This window comes from Nomascus leucogenys, chromosome 17 (genome assembly GCF_006542625.1).
Source record: "Nomascus leucogenys isolate Asia chromosome 17, Asia_NLE_v1, whole genome shotgun sequence".
NCBI lineage: Eukaryota > Metazoa > Chordata > Mammalia > Primates > Hylobatidae > Nomascus > Nomascus leucogenys.
Window position 1 is genome coordinate 28,278,647 of NC_044397.1, and position 10,226 is coordinate 28,288,872.

Consider the following 10,226-nt stretch of genomic DNA (forward strand, 5'->3'; position numbering starts at 1 on the left):
ATCAAAGAGCAGCATGAATACTGATATCCCCATGGGCTGGTGACGTGCCTGCACTGCTCAAATGACAGGGCACTGGGCCTTCCATGCATCCAGGGGATATTCCCACTGTAATATGTCAGCAGATTTGCAAATGTTCTCAGTGACAGCAGCACACAGTCCAGGAATACATCCTTACCCCTGTGCTCAGCTCAGATCACCTCAGTGCAATGTCGCTCTGCCCTGCGGGGTCCCTCTAATGGCCCCAGCTGCCAATGAAACACCTTCATCATCTCTGTATCTAAAATTGGACGAAGGTATCAAGTTTGGCTGCCTGATGAGACTAATTAAGTACTTTGCAGAGGTGTGAAGAAGTAATCAGTCCTAGCTGGTGAGAAAAGAAAAAGAAAATATGACGGAAACCCCCAGAGGTGACTCTGACACAGTTCCTGTCTTTATTGATGATTCATAAGATCACAGCTGAAAGAACCTTCTACCATAAATCGAGGACCTGTGTTAACAGCAGGAAACAAAACAGCATCTCACAACTCTTCCCCCACTAATTCAGCACGTCAACCCCGCATCCTAAAATCGTTACATTGCTGTATCCTGACACCTAGTGTCCAGAGTTAGGTGAGCCCAAAGGCAACATTTTTCTTCGGTCAAACTGTGGGACATGGCTCTCTCCCACATCAGGTTTCCAGGTGTGATTCCTCACTCTACTTCAGGGCATCCACGTGAAAGTGTCATTAAGAATTTACTTTAGCACAGTTAAACTCCCATTTTGTGGCCTACCCTTCTCAAGTACTTTGAAACTGCAAAGTGTTCCCCGGGATGACCCTTCTTTCTACTGAGCACACAGCAAACTCCCACCTTTCCTTCTTCCTCCTCTCCTTCAGTATCAGGATGTGGTCTTTCTTTATATAAAGTCTATTATATGTTTTAATAGCATTATTTGCTACACCAAATATAATTGAAAAGAGAAAGCTGTACCAAAAATGCCTCAGAATTGTTCATAATAGCAACATGTAAGTGGCTTTTGAATTATTTCATTTTGGAGAGTCACCTCTTCCCTCCTTCTACTCCCACAACCACACAGTGAGACAGAGAAAGAGATGTTAATGAATAATCAAGTCAACAGAATGACAGAATATAAAAAAATAAAAAAAATCCCAAGGAGTAAGTATTTAAGTGACTCTATTTTATTCTAAGCAATCTTTAGAGATAAGCTGGAGCCGTTTCTAGAAAGGAAGTGTAAAAATTTTTGAAGATGTGAGCTTTCAGATAGCAATAATTTCTCTCAAGACCATTTTTAGATCTACATTACTGTCTTTGAGTCAGACTTTTTCCATACAGGCAAAATAGAAGATGTAAGCAATCAGATGAGATTGGTGAGTAGAAGATGCATGAACGTAGATAGCATTTGGTCTTGGAGTTAGATTTTCCAGTTTGCTGTGCGATACGTGGGACATAGTCATACTAAAAAATTATTCATTGTCCTCTCGGCCTTAGCACCACTTTCTTGAAAACCTCTGTGCCATAAGAGCCAAGTGGAGGAAGAAGCGAATGCGCAGGTTGAAGTGCAAAAGAAGAAAGATGAGTCAGATGTCCAAGTAAACCACTAGCTTCTTGCACCATGGAGGCCACAGGAGCAGAAACATGGAATGCTAGATGCTGGGGATGCTGGTACAAGTTGTAGGACTGCATGCTACTGTCCAGAGCTTATCTCATGATCTAGACCTTCATCACCCTCTGATCGCCAATCACCTCTAAGACCCAAGTTGCTCATAACCAAAACTGCCCATTTTGGTCCTTTGCCCTGGACCTGTGATATTCTGGACTATTTCTGTGTTTACTTGCAGCTGAGTGTAACAACCATACAATAAATCATCTCTTCCGCTGTCTTAGCTGAAGAATTAAAAAGAAATCATTGTTTACATGAAATCAAACTTTATATCAAACTTACCTAGCTGTCCAGTATTTTCTCAGGCAACGCTATTCGGGATGGGGGAAAAAAAAAGACCTAACTAGGAAAAGTAACTAGGCTCCTAGTGAAACCTGAGTAATTTTTATGGAAATGGGTGCTATAGTGGAGTTCCAAACATCAAATATAAAAGCGAAGGCCCAATGCCGCAAGCATTCAAGTACTACTTTGCATTTATTTAATGTTTCATAATTGGTAGAGCATTTCATACTTATTATATTATCTGGATCCTCCTCATGACAACCCTTACGTGGGTATTTTTATGCACACTTAAAGACTCAGAGATGTTAAGGAATTGTCATTGTAATCTGCATGAAGCTATAAGGAAAAGTCAGAATTCGAATCCAAGTCTCCCAGTACGGTGCAGTGTCTACAAATACAGAAAAAGTTCCTGTGAATACTGCACAAGCTACACATGAAAATTAAGTATCTGAAGAACCCAGTAACATCATGACATAATGCCAAGAAAATGAAAAGATATTCTCAGAAAGAGTCATTGACCTGCCTTACATACTTTCAAACTGTAGAGTCCAGTTGGGTTTTAAAACCACAAAAGCATTCACTTTATTTCCCCAAGTATAGTAAGACATTATTCTGACATGGACTTACTCACACGTACCCAAAATCTCTAAATCTCCAACCACTACTCTCTGTAAACTATTTATATGTCTAGAGATCTTTAAGAAAATCACAGGATAATTCAAATCTGTTTAACTTAGAGCTCATGTTCCCTAGATCTTTACATTTCAAATTTAGAAAATGTTCTTGTAATAATTCTTTTCACTATTAACTATCAAGGTCATTTTTAAATTGTAGAGTACTGACAGCTGGTGTTCATAGTGTATATTGCACTTCTCCCCTGAACTGTTTTTATTTCTTACCTGTGATCTTCAAATTCCAGTGTTTATAAAAAATTCCCTGAGGAGCTTGTTAAAACATAGATTCCTAAGACCCCAATCTTATAGATTCTGATTCTATATATCTGGGGATATGTACATTGCAAGCACCACTGCTACCATCCCTTTTCCCACCTCCTGGCCAATCTTATTCAAGAGTCTGGAGCAGGGCTTTTCAAACATTATTGAGCATATGAGTCACTAGCAATCTTGTTAAAATACATATTCTGAAACAGTAGTTTGGGGATAGGGCCAGAGATCTTGCATATCTAACAAGCTCTGGGTTGCTTTATACCCCGATTTTAAACCTAGGCATTTCCAGTTCTTATGTAGCTAGATCACCACAGACCAAATCCTCTGAGTTTACAAAATGCAACTTATAGGTGCTTCTTGCTTAGTGGCTAAAGAGATTTTGCTTAAGCCTTCTCCTTAACCCTGTTCTCGACTCTGTCCACATGCTTGGGGCCTAAAGGATAGCCATAGTCACCTCAAGAAGTAGCTAGGAACAAAGAAGGCCATTATCCTGGTGGGAGTCCCACTAAAACCTTTGCCTGCTTTTCTCTAAACCAAATCATTTCCTGATACAAAGGAGACAGAAAGGCCCAGGGCAGTATCACTCCCTATGAGTCACAGTCAAACTAAGAACCAAAATATTAAATCAAGGGCTTCTTTTCTACTGTATCTCAGAGGCATGTAACATTCACTCTCCATAACATTACTCTATACCTTTCATGCATTTCACCTAACAACGGATGGCTAGAACATACAGGAGAGCCTTGGCTTTTCTGGAAATGGCCAGAGCATATGCCTGTCTTCATATACTAAATACAGAAGAACTCTTGCAGCAACCATGCAGGCAACTTCAAAAATGTATTCTCAACAGTTGAGTTGTATAACCAGGTCTAGTATGTTCACATACTTTTACTTATTTTTTTTATTCTTATTACCTTTTTTTTACATGTTATTTTCTTACCACCAGGTAATAATGCTTTAGAATCTTTTCTTAAAATAACACAGAATATTGTCTCCAAACTTCAAATGTGCTTTTAGATATGCTTAGTTGAGTGGGAAATATTCCCTGTTGTCTCTTTTGGTTTTATAATACTATTGTCTTTACACAAAAAGCAGACTGCAATCCAATATCTTTCCAGGTTGAGCATTAGTGATAACTATATATGCCTTAGTTTGCATCCTTTGTTATTCAGATCTAGTGTTTTCTAGAATAAAAAGGAGACCATATGTTAATCAGAAAGTGTTAATGCAGGCAGCTGCAAGAGTGAGATGAGAAAGGAAACCCCAAGGATTACATATTAGCCTCCGAATAATCTCATAATCTGGTACTTTGATCAACCTTTATAGCTCTCTGAAGGCTCCTCTTTACCTCTGAAGGATAAGAACAAACCAAGAGAGAGTGAAAGGAGGAAAACATGCAGATAAGGGAAAATAGAATAACCACTGAGAGACAGCTATTCACCTCTGTCTCTTCTCCTTAGTTTTGTTGTAGTGGCGAAAAAAAAAAAAAAAAAAACCTAGAAATTTTGGAGCCAGACAAATCCAAGTTTGAATCTCACATCCGTTATTGTGTGTTGCTATATGGCTTCAGGTAGTTTACTTAGCCTCTTTGAGTCTCAGTCTGTTTATGAAACACAGAAACTACTCCTTCCCTGGCAGAGTTCTTGGGAAGATAGATGTTAGGTAGGTATGGAGCCTGAAAATAGAACAACAAAGAAAAGCTGTTATTAATGGTCACTGCCACCACTTCATCTGTTTAACTTTCAACAATATTTATTGATTACCTCTCTGTGGCAGGAATATAGTGAAGTCCTAAGAACAGTGAACAGATAAAAAATCTCTGTCCTCAAGAGGTTTATGTTCCATCCTTTGAATACCACAGTAATCAAAATTTCATCTCTTACTGTTCCACTGAAATTCCTCCAGCAAAGTCACCATTGCCCTATCAATATGATGATCTCTTTTTGGTCCTTAATAAGCCATTGTGTAGCATCTAATAATCTTGAGCAATTATCTTCATGATGTTTAAAATATGTCTTTCTCCTGATTTTTGTCTACCCACTGACTAAAGTTTTTCAGTCTCTGTTGCTAGTTTTCTTCTTTGGTTATTCCTTTAATTGATACTTCCTAGAGCTCTCACTTTTGCCCTTTTTCTTTTATACTCTCCACTAGTGGCCCTTGATCTTTTCAGAGGCACAGAATCCTTCAAAGACCTAAAGAAGCTCAGCTCCCTTGAAGGGGAAACAGAACCTACTTACAAATATTCAGGAATTTACATGCATTTTCAGGAATTTCACAAATCTTCTTCACTCTCTGCAAAGCCCATCATTGTACTCCAGTTGAAGGGGTTCCAATGGCTTTAACTCTTTGTTAAAAACTCTCAAATTTTGGCTGGGCATGGCAGCTTACACCTGTAATCTCAGCACTTTGGGAGGCCAAGGTTGGCAGATCACTTGAAGTCAGGAGTTTGAGACCAGCTTGGCCAACATGGTGGAACCGGTCTCTACTAAAGATACAAAAATTAGCCCCAGCATGGTGGCACATGCCTGTAATCCCAGATAATCAGGAAGTTGAGGCAGAAGAATCGCTTGAACCTAGGAGGTGGATGTTGCAGTGAGCAGAGATCACTTCAGTGCACTCCAGCCTGGGTGTCAGAGCAAGACTCTGTCAAAAAAAAAAAACAAAAAACCCTCAAATCTTGATCTCTCACACAAACCACTTTCTTGAGCAATAGACCTTTCAAATGACTTCTTGGACAAAAACCCATATGAATGCTCTCAGGCATCTCAAATTAAAATTCAAAATTCAAACTAAGCATATTATCATTCTCCTTAAATTTGCTTTCCTCTTGGGAGGAAGTATCCTATGAAAAAGTGAATACTAGTTTTAAACCAAACAGACCCAGATTTAAATCCAGCCCCAGAAGCTTCAGTAATATATTTCCTCTTTTTGCTTTCATTTTTTCATTTATGATATGAAGATAATAATACCTCAATTTTCTGCATTATTGAGGATTAAAATAGATATTGAAAAAATGCCTATCCAAGTGCCTGCCACATAGGATATATTATACAAATATCCACTTTTTACTGGATTCCCAATCTCAGTAAAAGGAACTCCATTGGCCAAATACCCTGAATCAAAAATTTAGAAGTTGAAGATTCAACTTGTCCTCTTTTCCTCATCAGCAACCCATGGATAGCTATGTCATGTTGATTCCTTAACTCTCCCCTTCCCTTAGTTCAGGCTCTTTGTGTTCTTCCTCATGGATACTACAAGAGTCTCCTAACTGCTTGATCCAATTGCAGCCCAACACCCTTCCAATCTATTCTCTGCGCTGTAGCCAGAAGATCTTCCCAAGACACAAATCTGGTAATGGCATAACTGTTTAAATCTGCCCACTTACTTCTCATTGCTTCCAGGATTACATCCGCCTTAGTATTGCACTGAAGACCAATTAAGATCTGGTCCCCATCTACCTCTAACTCAATCCCTTGAACTAGTTGTGGATCTCTCAAACTGCCCACAGTCATTTGGATTCTATTCCTCTATTCATGTTGCTTCCTTTGCCTGAAATGTTCTCAACCCCCTACATTTCTTCTGGCCACAAGATGATGAAGCACACAGGCCCTCAGAAGATTCTAGCATATACTCTTGGACTTCCAGCTCCATAACCATGAGCTAAATAAATTTCTTTATAAATTAGTCAGTCTGTGGGATTATGTTGTTATTTTATAACAACATAAAATAGACTAAGACAATGACTGAGCTAGAAATGTCAGATTCAAGAATCCAATCAGGGCCATATGGTGTTAGTCTATACCTGTACCATTACATACAACATTCTGCCTTTATAGAATAGCATCAGTAGTGGTGGTAGAGGTCTTCAGGCTGGTAACTCCTGGACATACTTAGTTTGGAAGGATAATCTAGAATTCTCTCTTCAAATTTAGAATTTCTCCTCAACTCTAGTTTCCTATCACTAATGTTCGCAAAGTAAAGGTCTCAAATCACCAGCTTCTTTGGCACTTTTCTGCTCTCTTCATCACTGAACAACTTGACACCCACAGACTTTAACTAGGAATCATGAGGTCACAACAGAGAAAGAGAGCTCCCACCCCTTCCTTGGTTGTGCCTTATATCTAGTGTTTTCTGTAAGAAAATATGCAGCTCTCTTTCAATTTCACATCTCAGAAATTGAAAGAGTCTGACGACTTTAGTAATTGGCCCACTTTTGGAGCAACAAATTCCCAGCATAAAAAAGTATCAATTAAAGAAAAAGACAATTTGAAGTCAAAACTTTTGACTTCCATCCCACTACTGACAAGCTGTCTCCTACTATGTATAGGAAAAGAGGAAATAAATGTACAACATGAGGATTCTGGGGCAGGGATAATTTCCTAAGATTAAGGTTTTTTGAGATATCAGATGGTTTCCAATGAAAGCCCTAGAATTCCTTCCCTGGATATCCTTAACAAAGACATTCCAAGATATTCTCCTTTATCTGTGATTGAGTATTCATTGATTTGAACAGCTGTAGGAGTGTCAGCCTGTGATTCGTAAAGCCTACTAATTTGGACATTACCAATTTGTGGTAATCGGACAGGAGTGGAATGAAGTTTGCTCATGTTATCAACATAGAAGAGCATTTCTTAAATTAACTATATATATGATTGTGGGGAAGATGCTCAAATAACCTAGCAGAACTATTTTCGAATATCTTATAAAAATACAATTGCCAGCAATTGTGCTTCTAGACATTTACTCAACTGACTTGAAACATGTCCACAGAAAAAACTGCACTTAAATACTTAATAGCAGCTTTATTCACAATTGTCAAAAACTGGAAGAATCACAATGTTCTTTAATAGGTATAAATGGTGGTACATCTATACATTAGAATACTATTCAGGGATCAAAAAGACAGAAATAAAGACCAGGCATGGAGGCTCATACCTGTAATACTAATGCTTTGTGAGCTGACGTGGGAGGATCCCTTGAGGCCAGAAGTTTGAGGTCCCCTTCTCTACAAAAAAGTTTTTACAATTAGTGAAGCATGATGGTGTGCACCTGTAGTCCCAGCTACCTGGGAAGCTGAGGCAGGAGGATTGCTTGAGCCCAGGAATTGAGGTTACAGTGAGCTATGATCGTGCCACTGGACTGCAGCCTGGGCAACAGAGCTATCAGACCCTGACTTAAAAAAGAATCCATAAAAAGACAGGAATGAACTGTTATGCCACACAAAAACATGGATGAATCTTAAATGCAGCATTACTATGTGAAGAAAATGAGTCTGAAAATGCCACATACTGTATTATTCCATTTCTATGTCATTCTGGAAAAGTCAAAATTACAGAGATGGTAAACACATCAGTGGTTGCTAGAGGTATAGGAAGGTGGGAGGGTTTACTAGATGAAACAAAGGGGATCTTTTTAGAACTACAACTTTTCTGTATGACACTGTAATAATGGTGGATCCATGACACTATGTATGGATTTGTCAAACCCCATAGAAAGAAAATTTGAAGTGAAAAAAATTTTTACTTCTATCCCACTACTACCAGCTGTCTGCTACTATGTACAGGAAAAGAAAAAATAAATGTGCAATATGAGGATTGCACAAAGAGAACTTAAACGGAGGAAGATTTTTTAAAAAAATCTTAGGAACTCAAAGAATCCCAGGAGGTAATGCAGATTGTGGCAAAAGATTACAACTGTATTACGAGCATATAAAATAACGTCACTGAGGCCAGGTAGAGGTAGGAGGGAGGGCTGCTGACTTCAGTAACTTTGAAAATAAGTGGAGTCTATAAGATTAAAAGCAAAAGAACTATACATAAGCATTGTACTCTAATCGGTAAATCTGTTTCTCACAGGTATACCTGATAACAGTTCAGAAACAACTATACATGTACTCTGAAAATGGGTTGACGGTTCTGAATCCATTATACATGTAACCTGGAATTGAACAGTTAGGTAAATGGATGGCAGATGATGAGAGCCAAGTGTCTCACACTGGAGTGGAAGGTTACAGACGAGCAAGCTGCAATGATCCATGTGGTGCTGGAATTGAACTGAAGATAACAGCTCTAGTATTTGAACCTAGAACTCCTGTGTAGCTGTCAAAGATACAGGTGGATACATATATAAATACTTACAGATATGCGTAGTCAGGTTAGCATATGCACAAATATCTCCTTGCTCTGTCAGCTGAGAGGGTCTAGAAGCAACAACATCCCAAATGTCCAAATCTTGATTCCTAATATCATTTTCCATTATAAGGACCCTTGGCTCTTTGGGGAAGCAGTTGATTGTAGGATTGGGGAAGCGAATATACAAGATGAGCCTGGAGCATCTTATAGAAATTAAGAAAATGCTCAAGAAGAAATCAATAAATATAAAACGAGGAGGGTCTGTCAAAAAGACACAAATGCCAACTAAAGGAAATCTCATAGCCAAAGCTGGAACCAATATGAACAACAAAATAAAGTAGTATTGGATTATAACCCAAAACGTAAAACAAATACCCATGAGTCCATACTGACAAAATGATTGAATACGTAAATAAATGCAGTACAGACAAATATCCCATGCAGAAGAATTCCAAATAGTTCATGAAGATATTCTGTCCTCATAAAGGTGGAGTATAACAATTTCCCATTCCTACAGTTTGGGCTGCACAGAGTGATGTCCTTCCAAAGAGTATAGTATGGAGAGGAAAAGAAAAAGAGTAACCTCACAGTGAAGAAACCTGACAAACCCTACATAGAGAGGTGGAAGGGCTTACTAGATGAAACAAAAGGGATCTTTGTAGAACTATAAAACTTTTCTGTATGACACTGTAATAATGGTGATAAAGGTTAGCATCAACAGTAATAAGTCATGTTGATAGTATATACTCTTGATATGACGTGATGAGAAGATCACTTTACCTTACCTCTTAACTCAAAAAAACCCATAACCTCAGTTAATGCATGAGAAAAATACAAGCAAAACCCAATTGAAGGACATTTGACCAAATGACCGATAAGTCGCTTCAAAACTATTAAGGTTATCAAAAACAAGGAAAGTTTGAGAAACGGTCACCGTCCAGAGGAGCCTGGGAGACATGGTGACGTACTCCGGACAGGATCCTGGAATGGAAAAGAATACCAGGTGGAAAACTAAGGACATCTGGAATAAAATAGGGCTTATGGGCTTTAATCAATTTTTTAAAAAGTATTAGATACATGAAATGATATACGATTTACAAATCAATCGCCTAATATTTATTTATTGAGCATATTGAGAACCTGGCACTGTGGTAGGGCTGGGGACACAGAAAGAGGTAAGTGCCCTATGCTCAAAAACAGCGATGA

At 38.5% G+C, this 10,226-nt stretch overlaps 1 protein-coding gene across 1 annotated transcript in view; it reads right to left on the bottom strand.

Moving 5' to 3' along the window:
• The window catches only part of LOC101178038, a 291,177-nt gene that overhangs the window by 280,062 nt on the left and 889 nt on the right, over window positions 1–10,226 (bottom strand). The gene's annotated exons all lie outside the window — the stretch shown is intronic.